Source organism: Phoca vitulina, unplaced genomic scaffold (genome assembly GCF_004348235.1).
Source record: "Phoca vitulina isolate PV1807 unplaced genomic scaffold, GSC_HSeal_1.0 scaffold30, whole genome shotgun sequence".
Lineage (NCBI taxonomy): Eukaryota > Metazoa > Chordata > Mammalia > Carnivora > Phocidae > Phoca > Phoca vitulina.
Genome location: NW_022589733.1, coordinates 10,754,834 through 10,773,707, shown reverse-complemented (window position 1 = coordinate 10,773,707; position 18,874 = coordinate 10,754,834).

Genomic DNA, 18,874 nt, shown 5'->3' with positions numbered 1-18,874 from the left:
TCTGTCAGATAAATAAATAAAATCTTTAAAAAAAAAAAAAAAAAATCACTGCATTTCTATCCAGTGGTTTAAAACCACATTTGGGTTGTCAGCAAAAAAAAGGAAGAGAGAGCAAATGAAGCCTTGGTAAAATATGATGGAGAAGATTCAATTCTCTACAATTCCCAGAAGACCTAGAAGGGGGAGGGGAATTCTAAACTTGTCTTTAAAGCTCCTGTATCATGCCCAGCATTTCTAAAATAACTGAACTTCTTCCTAGGGGACTGAGGGGTGATTCCAGTAGGCAGGTGGGAACTGAACACCACAGGTAAATAAGCCTTGTCACTTTACAGTCTTTTTGGAAGGCAGATGGAGAGAGGGTAGGTTTTGAGAATTTCCTTCCACAGGCTCTCTGTGCAGGCAGCCAAGGGAAAAAGATCCCAGTATCCTCAATTCCAGGGTTCTCTAGTTCCCAGTCTCTCGTAAACCCAAAAGGAACCAAATCATGTGCCTGAACCATCTAATTGTGACAGAACCCAACTGCCCTCCCCACTGGACACACACACACACACACACACACACCTATCTTCCAGTGCTCACCAGCTTTTCTGACCCATCAGCTACCCTGCTCTGGAAAAGTAATAATGGTTATTTTGAAATTTTGATCAGAAGTTAAGGTAGACATACATTCAGGCCACAAAGATTTACCAGTGAAACATGACAGAACAATATTTTGAGATATTTTCTCTCTATGGTACGCTTTCCTGATTTCACTTCCTAGGACACAAGCAAGTAGTTGGTCATATCACCATTGCCTCAGGAGAAATACAACCCAAAGCAGAAATCAGAGAGATAATGCAAATCCTCTTGATACTTTTTTTAAGATTTTATTTATTTATTTGACAGAGAGAGAGATAGTGAGAGCAGGAACACAAGCAGGGGGAGTGGGAGAGGGACAAGCAGGCTTCCCGCCGAGCAGGGAGCCCGATGCGGAGCTTGATCCCAGGACTCTGGGATCATGACCTGAGCCAAAGGCAGACGCTTAACGACTGAGCCACCCAGGCGCCCCCCTCTTGATATTTTTATCTAAATTTTAAGCCACAGGAAGAAGAGGAATCAAAAGTATGAGCGCATTAGGAATATGTGATGGGTAATTTTATGTGTTGATTTAACTGGACTCAGGGATGGCAAGAGAGCAGGTAAAACATTTCTGGGTGTGTCTGTGAGGGTTTTGGGAGGAGACTGGCATTTGAATTGGTAGACTGAGAAAAGGAGATCATAATCCCCAATGTGGGTGGGCATCATCCAATCCACTGAGGTCCTGAATAGAATAAAAAGGGGAAGGAAGGGCAAATCTGCTTTTTGCTTAAACTGAAACATTCATTTTCTCCTGCCCTCAGACACTGGCAATCCTGGCTCTTGGGCCTGCAGTCTTAGATCAGGATTTACACAATCAGCTCCCCTTAATTGCACACTAGCTCCCCTCGGACTAGGACTGGGACTTACACCATTGGCTCCCCTGGTCTTCAGGACTTTGGGCTTGAACTGGAACTACATCACCTGCTTTCCTGGGCCCCCAGCTTGCAGACATCAGATTATGGGACTTTTCAGCCTCCATAATAGTGTGAGCCAATCCCTCATAATAAATACCTATAGGTAGACAGACAGACAGATCCTACAGATTCTGTTTCTCTTAAGAACCCTAATACAAGCTACTTGGTTAGAAGTAGAACAGAAGAGAAGCTTCCTCCTAGACTAGAAAAGCTTCCTCTGGGCTTTTCTGGGAGCAAAGGAAAAAGGGGAAGGAGGTAGTCTGTGAGGCTAGACTCAGAGGAGCAGAAGGAGTCCAGTGTTTCAGCAGCGATGCCCTAGAGGTTGGTCCTGCGGGGAGCATTCTGACACTTCCACCACGAGATGGCAGCATCCGCCCACAGATGCTACAACCAGCCCAGACCACCTCCGCAATACTCTGGAATATGCTTACAGAACACTAGAGGGTCCTGATCCCTTGCCTCCGGCTAAAAGGTCAGGAGGCTGATTCAGAAAACATCTCCTTCTCTGTCAAATAAATAAAATCTTTAAAAAAAAAAAAAAGAAAAAAAAAAAAGAAAACATCTCCTGAGAGGGGGCAGTCCTCTCCACAGGTGCACACTGACCCCTGCGCTGTTACCAACATACAAGTGTTGCTATTTTAAACACACACCCACCACAAAAAATGTCCAAGCTGAGAAAAGACCTTTTATTACCACCAAATCTCAAGGTGCAGAGGGAGCTTGCATCTGTTCCTTACTTCCTATTTTAGATATAGAAGTCACTGGAGAGGGACACCTGGGGGGCTCAGTCGGTTAAGTGTCTGCCTTCGGCTCTGGTCATCATCCCGGGTCCTGGGATTGAGTCCCGCATCGGGCTCCCGCATTTGCCTCTCTGATAGATAGATAGATAGATAGATAGATAGATAGATAGATAAATAGAATAAGTAAATCTTTACAAAATATTTTTTAAAAAGAAGAAAGAAAGTTTATGGGGCTCCCGACTGGCTCAGTTGGTAGAGCATGTGACTCTTGATCTCAGGGTTGTGAGTTCAAGCCCCACACCAGGCATAAAGCTCTGTTTAAAAAAATTAAAGAAAAAAGTTTACATGGTGATGAGGCCTTGCATGTGCTATTGTGATTACAGAAAACTGCATTTTATGCAATACCTGCGAGAATTCACGCTGACTGGAATTCCACATTCCTTTCAACTATGGCTTGTCTTTGCTAAGAAAATGTCTAATTAGGATTTGGCACAATTCTTTGTTTAATTCGACTGGATCTTATTTGTAAAAGGGAAAAAAGTTGCGAGTGACACTAAATTCTTTTCAGAAAACTGGATATTTTTGTTTTCCCCCCTCCCCTACTGTAGGAAAAGCTGTGACAGTAGAAAGAATGGGGTTTGGAATCAGACAAATTTGGTTTGAATTTCTTTTCTATTACTATGTAGTGCAGGGCAATGGAGAAGTGGCTAAACTGCACTGAGGATCAGTTTCCTGAAGTAACAAAAGGGAATAAAGTTACCTCATAGTGCTTGGCATGGGGAAGTGCTCAATAAACATGAGTGAATCGTTTGTTTGTGGGTTTCCTGCAGTCCCTGGATGTGCAAAGCACAACCTCCTGGTTGACCTTGGGGGCTAATGAATCCTGACACTGAATGTTATTTAATATGCTCTATCTCCAGTGTCGACTTTTTTTTTTAAGATTTTATTTATTTATTTATTTATTTATTTATTTATTTATTTATTTGTCAGAGAGAGAGAGTGAGCGCACAAGCAGGGGGAGCAGCAGGGAGAGGGAGAAGAAGGCTCCCACCTGAGCAAGGAGCCCGATGCGGGGCTCGATCCAAGGACCCTGGGATCATGACCTGAGCTGAAGGCAGATGCTTAACCGACTGAGCCACCCAGGCGTCCCTAAACTTTCTTAATTTATATGAAAATTGCCACACTTGCTCTAAAAAATGTTAATATATAAAATAAAATAAACTGCATTCTTAGTTTAAGTTTAGATGTTACAGAAATCTGGCCCAGAAGTCTTTTTTTATATACTACTGCTGGCCACAGGACCATGATAGTCAACAAATCAATATGGGCTTAGGTTGCATTAATAAAAGAGTAAAGTTCTAAACAACGGAAATGGTCATCATACTCTGACTTAGTCAGACCTCTCCTGATGGGGCCAAGGTCTTGCTACGTTTATGACGTGTTTTGCTTAACTGAAGAATGGATATTGATGCCAAGTTCTTATTATGACATAAGATGAGTTTTATTAACCAGAGAAGAGACATCAAGAGGGCCAGAGGCTCCAGGCCAGATGCCTCCAGGGTCCTCAGCTGTTTCTCCTGCCAGGAGCTAAAGAAGAGATGATTTTATAAGGGGGACATAGCCCCTGTCCTCAAATATGCACAGCATTTCTTTTCTGGCTCCGGTGATCAGATGCATGCCTATGAACTGAAGGTATATAGAGTTTGTCTCATTAAAAGGAAGAGCATCGTCACACCAAGTGCTGTCCCACATATGGAATAGGTGGCCTGATCAGGGCACCAGTAAATATTTGATGAATCAATGAGATCCATAAGCAGAAAATTCTTCCATATACATGATACACTATGCCAAATTCCAGGTGCACAACGGTGTTGGAGGTAGACTCTGTCTCTGCCCTCACAGGGCCTTTGCAGTGAAAATAGAGCAGGAAAAAAAAAAAGGTAAATATAACTATATTTGCATGAAATGTACTATAATAAAAACAGAGTGCAAAGGAGCCCCATCCAAGGGGCACCTGACCCTGACTCTGAGTAGTCAGAAAAGGATCCTCAGAGAATGGTGACCTAATCTGAGACCTAGTGAATGGGAGTTAACTATATAAAGAAGATGGCAGAAAGAGAGGATTTTCCACTGAGACAATGCTCCTTCCCAAACATAGTTTTCTATGACCTCTTTCTCATATGTGACCTTTATAAACACCAAGAAAAATTGCCTGTTGTTGGCAGTTACCTACTGCTGTATAACAAGCCACTCTAATATTTTGTGGCTTAAAATCACAATCATTTATACGGTCGTGACTGCATCTTGGCTGGGCTCACCCATGTGGCTGTCGTCACTGGGCAGCTCAACTAGAAGGCACTGACTACGACATCAGTCGGGGCACCTAGGTTTTCCCGCACTAGCCTCCCACCCTCTGGAAGGCTGGCGGAGCTTCTGTACACATGGGTGCCCAGGCTGCCTTCCAAGAGGGCAAAGGAGGAAAGAAACTCTTCTTTTCCATGGGAGGAGTTGCAGAACGCTGTGGCTCTGTGTTTCAATCTGCCACAAGTATGCTGAGAAAACACAAAGTGGAAGAAATCAGGGAAGACTCCAGAGAAGAGCCAGAGCTTGAGCTCATTCTAAAGATGAGGAAGAGTTTGCTGAGGAAAGCAGGAGTGCACAGCCTTATGGTGGCATAGAGGTGTTAGGGAGCACAAGTGACCTGCGTGGGGAAAGACATGGCAGGAAAAGAACTGTCCCCACATGCATTCGGCTGCTTAGGACATGACTGGTTATCTATTGACTGTACCCAATCAAGGACAAAATCATGAAGACCTCCATGACAGATGTAGCAGTTCGCCAAGAGAACATTTTTGATCGGGGGAATCAGGCAAAGACACTTTTCCTTCTGTATCTGAAATACCATTTCACAGACGCTGCATAAAATAACATCCAAACTATTCATTCCTGTGGATCTGGTCAAGACTCTAATTATCTGTCCTTTCTGTGCCCCTCACGTGATCTGTGTGAACTCTGAGTCCTTGTTTTGAGCACATCAATTCACTCAGGTTAGAGAAGAGAGAGTACCTTCGGCAAGTACCATGACCCCATCTGACATGATAACGGACACTGAAGCCAGAGGACCAGTATGAAAGCAGGTATGAAGGGAAATGACTAACATCTAAGCCAACACACGGGATCTCCCTCGAGTTGGATTTATTCAGTACTTTTCTATTTGTCCTCAATCTGTTGGAAAAAGACATTTTACTGTTAACAGGCTAGAGAGAGAAAGAACTGAGATAGCAATCCTAGAACAAATCAACTTTGGCAAAGCCAGGATAGAGGTGACTGAGATTGCCCAGGGTCACGTGAACCAAATGATTTAAGCCACTAAGAACAGACAGTAAACATTTCCGCACATTTATGGTTGCTCTGTGAGCAGGAACTAATGTGACTCACGATGAAAATGTAGTCACCAAGACCACATATTATTATTGGATGATTCTATTTATACGGAAGACCCAGAATAGGTAAATCTATAGAGACAGAAAGTAGACTAATGGATGCTTAGTCAGGGTGGGGGAGGGAAGAAATGGAGGGAAGCTGCTACAGGATACAAAATTTCATTGAGGGGTGATGAAAATGTTCAAAAATTGATTGTGGGGTGCCTGGGTGGCTCAGTCGTTAAGCGTCTGTCTTCGGCTTGGATCGCGATCCCAGGGTCCTGGGTTTGAGCCCCATGTCGGACTCCCTGCTCAGCGGGAGGCCTGCTTCTCCCTCTCCCACTCCCCCTGCTTGTGTTCCCTCTCTTGCTGTGTCTCTCTCTGTCAAATAAATAAATAAAATCTTTTTTAAAAATTGATTGTAATGATGGTTATACAACTCTGTGAATATATTAAAAACCACTGAATTGTACACTTTGTGTTTTTTAAGTTTTTTGTTTTTTTTTTGTAATCTCTACACCCAATGTAGGGCTCAAACTGCTGACCCCAAAATCAAGAGTCATGCACACTTCCAACTGAGCCAGCCACGCACCCTGACTGTACACTTTAAAAGGGTGAATTATATATTATGTGACAATACTTCAATAATGCTGTTCAAAAAATTAAAGTCAAAACTCTCTTTTCATGCAAATCCTGTCATTTGGAGGCTGTGAACCATCCTCTGATCTAAACTTTGTGCTCAGAAAGTCTTTTCAAAATCAAGAGGAGACATATTCTCAAGGCAAAAACAAGTATAATAAATATCTTCTGCTTCCTAATTGTGCCGTTTGTTTAACTCAAAGGAAGCATCTACAGAAATGCAGGCCAAGAATCCAGTAACTTGTGATAACTCTCAGCTGGAATTTACATTATCCAATTAACCTCAATGCTGGCAAAAACTATCCCTTTGTTTTGTTTCGTGGGGAGAAGTGGAGTCTCTCAGAGGTGGGGAAAATAAAGACCTGTTGATTCGATGAGTTTTGTATTAGATTAGCAAGACTGTGAAGACATGTCCTTGGGTCTCAGGTTGACTACGTTTTGCTAAGATAGGAAGGAATCCCACAAGGACACGTAGGCCTGGGGCTATTTATGCTGGATTCATCACTAAGTCATCCTTCTAACAAAAGCAAATTACCTCCTATGTTGTACAAGCCCCTAAAGAAATTAGACAAGTTAGGGGTGCCTGGGTGGCTCAGTGGGTTAAACACACAGTTCTTGATCTCAGCTCAGGTCTTTGATCATAGGGTCATGAGTTCAAACCCCACACTGGGCTCCATGCTGGGCATGGAGCCTACTTTAAAAAAAAAAGAAAGAAATTAGACAAGTGAATCTAAGGGCCAGCCAATACTGAAGTCAAAAAGTTAGCAAGATGGCACCTCCCAGGGAAGACTTGTCTTGGATGACCTGCTCAAAAATGAGCGTAGGCAATCATGGTGACACACAACGTTTCTGAGGGCTTTCACATACTACAGTCTCACGTGATACTCCTCTTAGTCACAGTTAGGAAACAGCTTTAATTACATTTACTTGCACATGAGGAGACGGAGTTTCAGAAACAACAGGATCATACAGCAGACAGGGATTAGCTTTTGCAGACATGGAGCTCTTAGTTCAAATACCATTAATACAACTTATTAGCCTTCTGATTTATTGCAAGTTTTGAAACTTTCCTGAGTTTCAGTCTCCTCAACTACTAGCGATAATGATAACACATCTCTCATAGGCTTGTGTGAAATAGAGGAGAATTTATTCACACACACGTGCACATGCACACGTATGCAGGAGCGTGCACACACACACACACACAATGAGAGGCACTTCAACAGAGTTTAGCAATTGGTTACTAAACTGTGGCCTCTGGAGTCAAGACTACTTCAGTTAAAATTGCAGGCCTGCCACGTGCCAAAGCTCACAAATTTAAGAAGTATGGCTTATCATACCACATTTCCTTACCTACAAAATGGGGACAATAGTACTAGCTGCTCATAGGTTTGTTGTGAAATTTAAAGATGATAAAGCCATATAAAGTTCATAATAAATAGTAAATTATGGAGATAAAAAGGATAGTGATAATAAAGGCAATGATTGTCTTAATTCTCAAACAATTGGTTCAGGGTCACATAACAGGTAAGGTAAAAGCAGGTTCCAATTCTAGGTCTTCTGACCTTAAATACTGATGTCTTTCCATTATTAGACAAGATTGCAAGGTCAAGAGCAAGGATATGAGATATTTTCAGATTCCAAGAAGGCTTTGGTGGCCGAAAATACTTCAACAACATTCAGGAAACAATAGATAACTTAAAAAAGAGAGAGAGAGAGAAGGGAACACTTCTTAACTCATTGAATGAGACCCATATTGTTGCCCTGATTCCAAAACTAGATAAAGACATGACGAAAAAAAGAAAACTAAAGATCAATCTCTTTTAGGAATATAGATGTAAAAATCCTCAACTAAATACTAGCAAAGTGAACCCAACAGCACATAAAAATAATTATACACTATGACCAAATGAGATTTATCCCAGGAATATAAGATCAGTTCAAAATACAAAAACCAATCAATATAATATACCATAGCCACAGAATAAAAACAAAACTACATAACCATCTTAAGAGATTCAGAAAAGGGCGCCTGGGTGGCTCAGTTGGTTAAGCGACTGCCTTTGGCTCAGGTCATGATCCTGGAGTCCTGGGATCGAGTCCCACATCGGGCTCCCGGCTCAGCAGGGAGCCTGCTTCTCCCTCTGACCGTCCTCCCTCTCAAGCTCTCTCTCTCTCATTCTCTCTCTCTCAATAAATAAATAAAAATCCTTAAAAAAAAAAAAAAGAGAGATTCAGAAAAAACATTTGACAAAATCCAACACCCTTTCATGATAAAAAAAAAAAAAAACTCAACAAACCAGGAAGAGAAGGAAACTTCCTTGACCTCATTAACAGCATATTTGAAAAATCTACTTAATGGTGAAAGACTGAAAACTTTCCCCCCAAGATCAAGAACAAGAATGTCCACTCTTGCCCCTTCTAGTCAACATTGTACAAAATAGTACCAGAGCAACTAAGCAAGGAAAAGAAATAAAGACATCCAGGTCAGAAAGACATGACAGGATCTTATACTTAAAAAACACCAAAGAATCCACTAAAACACTATAAGGGCTAATAAGCAAATTTAGCAAGTTGCAGGATACAAGATCAATATAAAAAAGTAGCTGTATTTCTATATGCTAGCAATGAACAACCTAAAGATGAAATTAAGAGAATAATTTCACCTATAATAGATCAAAAAGAATAAAATACTTAGGAATAAATCTAATCAAATAAAAGCAAGGCTTGTACACTGAAAACTACAAAACATTGTTGAAATTAAAGAATATCTAATAAATGGGAAGAAATCCCATCTTTGTGGATCAGAAAACTTAATATTGTTCAGATGGCAATCCTCTCCAACCTGATTTAACAGAACAGGTTCAATGCAATCCCTACCAAAATCTCAGCTGGCTTCTTTGCATCAATTAATAAGCTGGTCCTAAAATTCATAAGGAAATTCAAGGGACCTAAAATATCCAAAACATCATGAAAAGGAATGTTTGGAGGACTCACACTGCTTATTTTCAAAGCTTACTACAAAGCCACAGAAATAAAGACTGTGTGAGGGGCGCCTGGGTGGCTCAGTCGTTGAGCGTCTGCCTTCGGCTCAGGTCACGATCCCAGAGTCCTGGGATCGAGTCCCGCATCGGGCTCCCTGCTCCGCGGGAAGCCTGCTTCTCCCTCTGCCGCTCCCTGCCACTCTGCCTGCTTGTGATTCCTCTCTCTCTCTCTGTGTCAAATAAATAGATAAAATCTTTAAAAAAAAAAAAAAGAAATAAAGACTGTGTGGTACTGGCATAAAAACAGACATAGATCAAAGGAAGAGCATTAAGAGCCCTGAGATAAGTCCATAAATCTATGAACAACTGTTTTCCCACAACCATGCCAAGACCACTTAATGGGGAAAGAATAGTCTTTTCAACAAATAATGCTGGGACATCTGGAGAGTCATATACAAAGGAATGCATTTGGACCTCTACTACACACCATACACAAAAATTAACTCAAAATGGATCAAAGGTAGGGCACCTGGGTGGCTCAGTCGGCTAAGCGTCAGACTCTTAATTTTGGCTCAGGTCATGATCTCAGAGTCGTGGGATTGAGCCCCAAGTCGGGCTCCGTGTTCAGTGCGGAGTCTGCTTGTCTCTCTCCCTCTGCTCCTCCCCCTGCTCTCTCTCTCTCTCAAATAAATAAAATTAAATCTTTTTTTTTTTTTAAATGGCGCACCTGGGTGGCTCAGCGAGCCAGGGGTCTCTTGTTTTCTGTCAGTATGTATATAAAATTGTGCCAGTCTGGAGAGCCTGGGTGGCTCAGTCATTAAGTGTCTGCCTTCGGCTCAGGTCATGATTCCAGGGTCCTGGGATCGAGCCCGCATCGGGCTCCCTGCTCGGCGGGAAGCCTGCTTCTCCCTCTCCCACTCCTTGTGTTCCTGCTCTCGCTATCTCTCTCTCTGTCAAATAAATAAATAAAATCTTTTTTTAAAAAAATTGTGCCAGGCCAATTTGTAAGCTTGTAAGTAAGGTAAAATCTCAGACTTTCACAATTTCTAACTCAGTGTTTTGTAAAACGGGGAATAACAATGCTTATCCCTTAAGGGTTTGAATCAAACCATGGGAATAATGCACTTAGCTTATTATTTGTCAGTCACTGTGCCTTATTTTATTTATTAATTACTAAAGACACACAGTTAGGGGCACAGCAGACAACAAGAAAGGGATTTGGTTCTTGGATTTCTGTCTGAAAACATGAGTTTGAGCTCTGGTTCCACCACTAACCAGATGTGTGACGAAGGACAGGTCATCTCTCTCTCTCTCAGACCTTTGTGTTCTCATCTGCAAAAGTAGAATACTGGAAAAGGTGAACATTTAAAAGATGCTTTCCTAGAAGCATTAAACTCCTGAGATGATTCTGGGCGGGGAAAGGGTTCTGTGGACACAGACATTGTCTGGGAGACTTTTGCATCTGATAAGTCTCCCCTAAAAATCTATAAGGCATAGAGTAAGAAGTCAGAGACCTGAAGAAAAGAAACCTGTTTGATTTGAAGTAAGCCAAAGTTTCCAAAATGTCATTTAAGCACAGACCCTTTCTTCCTCATGAGAGCGAACTATCAGCCCATGGATTGTACTGTAGAAAATGCTGGACCAGGTGATCTAAGAGTCTTTCAAAGGTCAACAACCTTTTTTCCTCTCTATCATCATTTACCCTTATGTTTCTTTCTGTAGTTTCAAGCTCAGGTGTGGGAGGCAATGATCTTGTGGACAAGAAATCACACGGCACAGGCAAATAACAGGTCCATATTGACATAGGGCCACCCAAGTCAAACACACACCCATCAGCGAGCACACAAAAGAAGACAGTCATATTGAAAATTTATTTTTTTTAAGATTTATTTATTTAGTTGAGACAGAGAGAGCACAAGCAGAGAAAAAGGCAGAGGGAGAGGGAGAAGGAGACTCCCTGCTGAGCTGGGAGCCCGGCTGAAGGCAGATGCCCAACCATCTGAGCCACCCAAGTGCCCCCATATTAGAAGTTTATAAATAAACTGTCCAACATTCTTACTGCCACCAAACACCCTTTGGTTTTCCACCATTCTTGGGAATGCCATTGCTTTAGTAATCAGATTGGGGGTTGGGGGGAGGGACATGTGATCATGGAGCTTTGTCCTGCCTTCTAAACAGCGATATCCAATAAGAATAACGGTCTGGAATCTGGAAGCTTTGGATTCTAATTCTGCCTACACCATGAACTCACTCCTGATTTGAAGCGAGTCATCTTCCTTATCAAATCATGCATTTTTTTCCATCTTGGACGTGAGGGAGTTGAGCTAGGGGGTCTCTGTGTTCTCATGCAGTTTGAGATTATTGCTTTGTTCTGAAGAAATGACCTTTCTTCTTTTTAAGATTTTATTTATTTATTTGTCAGAGAGAGAGCACAAGTAGGCAGAGCGGCAGGCAGAGGGCGAAGGAGAGAAGCAGACTCCCCACGGAGCAGAGAGCCTGACGCCGAGGCTCAATCCCAGGACCCTGGGATCATGACCTGAGCCAAAGGCAGACGCTCAACCATCTGAGCCACCCAGGCACCCCAAAATGGCATTTCTTTTGATCCAGCAGTTCCACGGTCAGTGCAGCCTTCTGCAGCAGCCTTCTGGTCCTGTGCGTATGCATTAGCCTCGTAGTCTCCAACGTGCAAAGCTGGAGATGTGGAACAGCTCAAGCCCATCTGGGCCTTTTCAAAAAGGCTGCATCATACCTCTCGTGGTCAGTGCCCACACTGACATCACTCTTACTCGTTGGGAAATGCTCTCTCCAGTTTGGGGGACAGCCTGTGTCCACTAAATCAATGGCCTGGATTGCTGTGATCCTGACATTTTCCTTTTTTTAATAACTTTTTAAATGACAAAAACACTCATTTAAGTTGTGTGAAGGAGTTGACTTCAACCTCCAAAAGCAGTGAGAGCTACACCTGGGCCTCGAAGTGGGGGGCCAGACACATGGCTTAGATTAAGGCAAAAGAACAGTTTTAAGTTTGAAGTTCAAGTTTGTTCTTTTGTGTGTGTGTGGCTCTGTCAGGGCCTTAGCATGATTAAAGCACAGCTTACTTGGGGGAACTAAATGATATGAATGTATACATTGGCTTCTACTTCTCTGAACTGTGCTGAGGAGCTCAAATGCGCTTAATCACTGAGCACGGGGAATCTCTCCCCGGGGCAGCTTCCAGACTTGGCTTTGAGGTCACTGACTGCACCCTCTCCCTGCCCTCCCTACTGTCAGCTGAGTGAGGCCTGGGGCTTGTCTGAATCCCCTAAGTCACCTTGTCAGGGCCACGACACTTGCAGAGAGAGGAACAAGGAAGACCTGGTTGGTTCTGACATCACTGATCTGTGACCTTGAGCCAGCCATGTGACCTCTCTGAACCTCACACACTCTCTTTCCCTATAAAACGGGGCTGATAATCCTGCCATGAAAACCTCATCAGACTGCTGGTGGGACATCTCTTGCCCCTCTCCAGCTCATGTGATATCTGGGAGCATCTTGACTTTGTCCATCTACCTCGTCCCTGGTATCTTCCAGACTTGACAAGTGCCATGCCATCATCCATGCAATGCCCTTCCTTTTTTTTTTTTTTCCCCCTTAATAAACTTTCACTCATTCTTCTAGAATCAGGGCAAGTGTTTCCTCCTCCAAGTGATTTTTCTTGACATCCCAGGCTGATTGTCTCTGTTCTGCATTCCTCTGGCAGGAGTAGGACCTGTGTTTACATTTGCTACTGCACTTAGAGAACCCGAGATCACAGTTTCCACCTTTAAGATGCTCAGACAGATGCAACATGTTCTTTTATAATTGGCCTTTTTTTTGCAATGTCCCCTCGGGTGGCTAATACGAGTCTAGGCATGTAATGGGGCCACCGAGAGAGTACAAGGACCCAAGGGGTGTGGGGGCAGCACTGGCATTGTCCAAGACATGGGAGGCCAGCCCCCTGCCTCTCTTCACGGTCGGCAGATCCCGCAAGGCCTCTCAAGGGTGATATGGAAGCGACTGGGCTCTATCTCAAGGAGCCTCTGAAGAGTTTTAAGCCAAGTGAGAGATGGGATTGGCCATATGTTTTAGAAGGATCCCACTGGGTACTATATGCAGAATGTATAGAAGGAGCAAGACTAGAGTCAAACAGTCCAGTGAGTGGCTGTTGGTGTGACTCAGCACAGGGCTGATGGTGCTGGTCATGTGGACGGCAAGAGGCAGTTGGCTTCCATCTCCTGTAATAATGAGAAAGCTGGGGCTGAAACCAGCTCTGCCCCTCCTCACCTATGGACTTCAGAGAGTGCCAACTTCATAGCATCATTGTGAAGAATATGTGAGGGAATAAATGTTTTAGTAGTGGTGGTATGCCAGGCATGTTCTGGAGGTCAACATGTTCTGGAGGTCAACTGGGGAATATGGGAGGTGAGGGAGAGCCGGATCAAGGATGACTCTTGGATTTCTGGCTTAAGGAAATTGGCAGATAAGTCAGAAATGACTCAACTATGAGCATGTCAGGTCTTGGGATAGGTAGGAGCAGGACATACTTGGGATCTGTGGGTGGAATGTGTTTAGGCCCTCAGATCTCAGCCCTGGTTCTGATCCCTGGTCCTCACTCCCATGGGCGGGGCAGGGTGGATGCAGCATAGGCAGCCAGGAGGGGTGGAACTGACTGGAAAGAACAACAGGTCAATTAACTGAAAGGCTAGGCCCTATCAAGAGGTGCTCTGGATGGCCCCGAGTAAGTCACTTAGCCGTCACGCGTGTGAATGGGGGGGGGGGGGACATCTGTGTCCCAGCCTGGTTTCCCAGACACTGAAAGCTGGAAAGGACAGATGATGACATTGAAATATCTCTTCATTCGAGGTCCCACTCGTGTGCTATCTCTTCCACGTCACCTCTCCTGGTTCCCCAGCCAGCAGCAACCACTCTCAACTCTGGGCTCCTAAAACCTGCACCTGCTGAGTACTTACAAGGCCCCTGCCCACACAGGTGCTCCTTGCCCCATGAGCTGTTCTGCCCCCCCCTCGCTGCAAGCGGCCAGTACCAGCCCGGGGCAAGTCCAGAACCTGCAGCTCCTGCTGTCATGATCCTAGCCAACAGGGGAGCTAGCTGGTTCTCCTTCGAGTGAAAAGTCCGAGTGTGAAACAGAACCGAGAGAAATCCAGGCATTCCCGCACAACAGGGCTGTACAACAGGGGAGCCCCAGGTGGACACCATTGATAAAGTATTTTTAAATCATTTATTAAAATCCTTAGAGTTATCAGGTGGAGAAGCGTGGATGTACTTTTCCAGAGTAATTTCAGATACGCAGAAAAGTGTCTGCAGCCACGCTGTGAGCCAATGGGAGAGATTTCCAGAGGGTCCACGTGTCAGAGACCAGGATACTCTGGGGGGGCTCCGGAGATGCTCTCCCACCCCGAGGAGGGCCCCAGTCACCAGAAACTACCCGCTCTTGCCTCCTGCTAGGAGGAGGCTGACGGTGGCAGGGCGCTGCCCTCCCCTAGACATCCCCCAGCCGTTCTTCTGAGGCTTTGCATTTCTCCTGGGGCAGGCTGGGCAGAGAGGGCAAGGGTCAGGAGGATACAAAAGACTCCGGGCAGTCCAAAGAAAGGGCTACCTCTTCAGATGAGAGTGGCCCTCTCGACCAGCACTATCCCTTCTCCACCCAAGGCCGCCGAGGCAGCCCAGCACCCCCTACCCTGGCTAAGCTGGCCTCCTCTGTCCTCCTCCTCAGGGACAGGGGGCCACAGAGCTTCTTGCCTGCTGGGTTCGAAAGCTGGCACACAACCAGTCCCCACCACTGCCACATACCGAATACCCGCATGCAAACGGGCACACACACAGACACCCTCAGAGACACACACCACTCACTTCCACATATGCACACAAATGCTAAACACAGGGTCACACTCAAACACAATCACCCCAAGTGCACATGCATGCCCTCCATAAACACCAAAGACAGGCATGTGTATCTACAGCTACACACACACACACACACACACACACACACACACACACACACAGAGGCACTTCGAGTATTCTCTCCTTAGAGGTTCTATGCAGTTATGTACCAGATGCTGTGAGGTGCTGCTCAGGTCCCCTGGCCCCTCTTTCCACTGCAGCATTCATTTGCCCAGGCAAGGTCACTCAGCGGGATGGAGTGAGAGGGAGTCTGGGAGGGGGAGTCGATGCAGAGGTAGAAAAGCCAGGCCCCACTGCCCCAGTTCAGCACAACTCTCTGGGGCCATTACAGTCTCAGATCCTTGTTACTGCTGTTGGCACAGCTTCTCCTTCTACCCAATCCTGCCTCCTTCAACCACCCAGGTGTTGATCATCAGAGGGCTCCCCAAAAGAGCCATGAGTCTGTGCAGAACTCTCCCTTTCTTTCGGGGTCTTCCGTCCTCTAAACTGGGGGAGACCAACTCTTTTCTGCCTGCAGCCTGACGGCTGACCCACGGCATCTATCCTCTAGCTTGGATTCCTGGGCAGGCGACCAGAGGGCTGACTCAGGGCTGGGAACAGATTGAGAATCCTCCCAAATATCTGTAATTGGTGCTGAAATTGGTAAAAGGAATCTACCCTTCATCCGTGCTTTTGATTCTAGTCTTAATCCCCAGCTGGCTATGTGACCTGAAGCAATTCTTCCCTCTCTGGCCTCAGATTTTCCATGTATGTAGTGGGAAGCCTGGAGATGGGGACACAGCTTCCTGGGACACCTATAAAGGGCTGGCAAGGTATGGTTTAGATCTGTGCTACTCAAAATGTGGTCCACTGGCCAGCAGCATTGGCTTCACCTAGGAGCTTATTAGAAAAGCAGAACTGCAGGCCGTTCCCACAACCTGCTGAATCAGAATCTGCATTTTAACAAGGCCCCTGGGTGGTGCTGATGCACACTACAGTGTGAGAAGCACGGTCCTAAATGAGCTCTGAAAACCTTTCAGTTTCTAGAGTTCTAGAAGTTACGACTTTAACAGGATTGGAGTAGAGAACGTGGGGCTTTGGATTGAGAGGAGTTATTGATTTGCCAGTGAAGCTTTTTCTTTGTCAATCCCTGTTGACACGAGATAGCTCCCTGCTAGAACTGAGTCCTCCCCCCTGGGCCCTCCTTGGGCTCCCTCTCCTCCATCTGATCTTTACCATGTTCTGTCTCCTCCTCTTAGCTCCTTTCAAAAATAGCTAGTGTGGGGCGCCTGGGTGGCTCAGTCGGTTAAGCTCTGCCTTCGGCTCAGGTCATGATCTCAGGGTCCTGGGATCAAGCCCCACATGGGGTTCCCTGCTCAGTGGGGAGCCTTGCTTCTCCTTCTCCCTTTCCCCTTTCCCCCTGCTCATGCTCCTGCACTCCCTCTCGCTCTCTCTCAAATAAATAAATAAAATCTTTAAAAAATAAAAAAATTAAATATCTAGATAGATAGAGTGAACCCTTTGCACTATTATCTTTTATCTTTGCCCCTTCCTTGAGACCCCTGCCTGGACTAGAGACATGTCGCTAAAGTTGTTGCTACCTCAGAATACTGGGCGACGGCCACACCCAGGGAGCTCCAAGTCACAAGCCGGAAGGACCTGGGTCCTTGAGGACTTTGTGGGCAGAAATGCCGTGCCAGCCCTGGACTACCTATCTCTGGATTTTTATGTCAGAGAAGTAAATTTTATCTCCTTCAAGCCAATTATTTGGGGTCTCTATTACTTGTAGACAACCCCAATTTTAACTGATATATTGGCAATTATTTTGAACCCCTTTTCCACCCCTTCCTGCATCTACTCACCAAACCCTTTTTATCTACCTCATCGATATATCCCAGATCTGTAATCTTTTTTCCGGAATTGCTACTTCCACCTGAACTCAGGCAATCAGAATTTCTTGCCTGGATTACTGCATCAGCCTTCTCTCTACTTCATAAGAGTTGTCCCTCCCCATCTATCTTTCCTACCAGTAACTCAAATTAGCTGTTGTATGAGAAAGTTCAATATATATATTACAGAAACCAGTATAACAAATAAACACACCCAAAATGATGACTGTTGTTAATATTATCTGTAATTTTTTATGAAGCAAATATGACAAAGTTGTGCCATCCCCTCCACAAGGGCAAACACCCTATTATCCCCTCCTGATCCTGTATTTTTTTCAAACTTATACATACTTTAACGAATGAATATATGAAATGATTTTGCATATGTTAAATTTGACGTAAATGGTTCTGCAGCTTGCTTTTTTAATGTTTTTGAGATTTATCTATGTTGATGCCTATAAATTGAGCTCATTCAGGGGCTCCTGGGTCTTTCAGTTACTGGATATAAAAGTAAACTAGTGGGACCCCTGGGTCGCTCAGTTGGTTTAGCGTCTGCCTTTGGCTCAGGTCATGATCGCAGGGTCCTGGGATCTAGCCCCGCATTGGGCTCCCTGCTCAGCAGGGAACCTGTTTCTCCCTCTCCCTCTGCTCCTCCCCCTGCTTGTACTCTCTCTCTCTGTCAAATAAATAAATAAAATCTTTTTTAAAAATTGAGCTCATTCACATTAGTAGTTCTATAGCGCTCCATTATGTGACTATAACAGCACATCTGTTTAACTATTGATGAGCCACTCGGTTGTTTCCTGTGTTTTTCTTTTGTAAACAATGCTTTACTAACATCCTATACATGTGTGAGGTCTCCAAGATCTATACTTCGAAGTCTAATTGCTGGGTCTTAAAGATAGTAATTGTTATGGGTTGAAATGCATCCCCCCAAAGTATAGGTTTAAGTTCCAACCCCAGGTACCTGTGAATGTGACTAATTTGCAAGATGCCAGCAACCTTGGTTACTGGCAACTTAAGATGAAACCATTAAGGTGGGCCCTGATCCAATATGAGTCATGTCCTACAAGAAGAGACCCAGCCATACACACAGGGAAGAAAATACCACGTGAAGACAGAGGCAGAGACTGAATGATGCATCTACAAGCCAAGGAACTGCTTGCTGGCAAGGATTGGTGGCAACTGCCCGAAGCTGGAAGAGAGGCAGGGAACAGATTCCCGTCCCAGAGACTCCAGAAGGAATGAACCCTACTGACACCTCAATTTTGGGCTTCTAGCCTCCAGAACTGTAGAAGAGTAAGTTTCTGTTGTTTTAAATCACCCAGTTTGTGGTACTTTGTTAGAGCAGCTAATCTAGCGGTGGAATCCAAAGTGGTGGAATCCAAAGTCGTGGCCTGGGGGAGCATAGGTTGAGTTCAGGGAGAGAGCAAGTGAGTCTGAGTCTGAGACAGTTAGCTGGGGCTAGACTGGGAAGGGCCTAGAATATGACCTTGGATAGGTGTTTGGATTTATTCATTCAGGCAATGAGATACCACAGGAAATAAATTAAATCGGCAAGGGACACAGCTCTACTTCGGATTTTTAGAAGTGTCAGAGAAACAGCCGTTCTTTAGAGCGGACTTGTTTGAATCGTTCTTCAACTTCTGATATCTCAAATTCACTCACTTTTTCCTTTAAAAGTGATTAATCCCTTCCACACACAACTGCAAGTATTTGACAAACTCGAGTTTGTCATTAGTAACC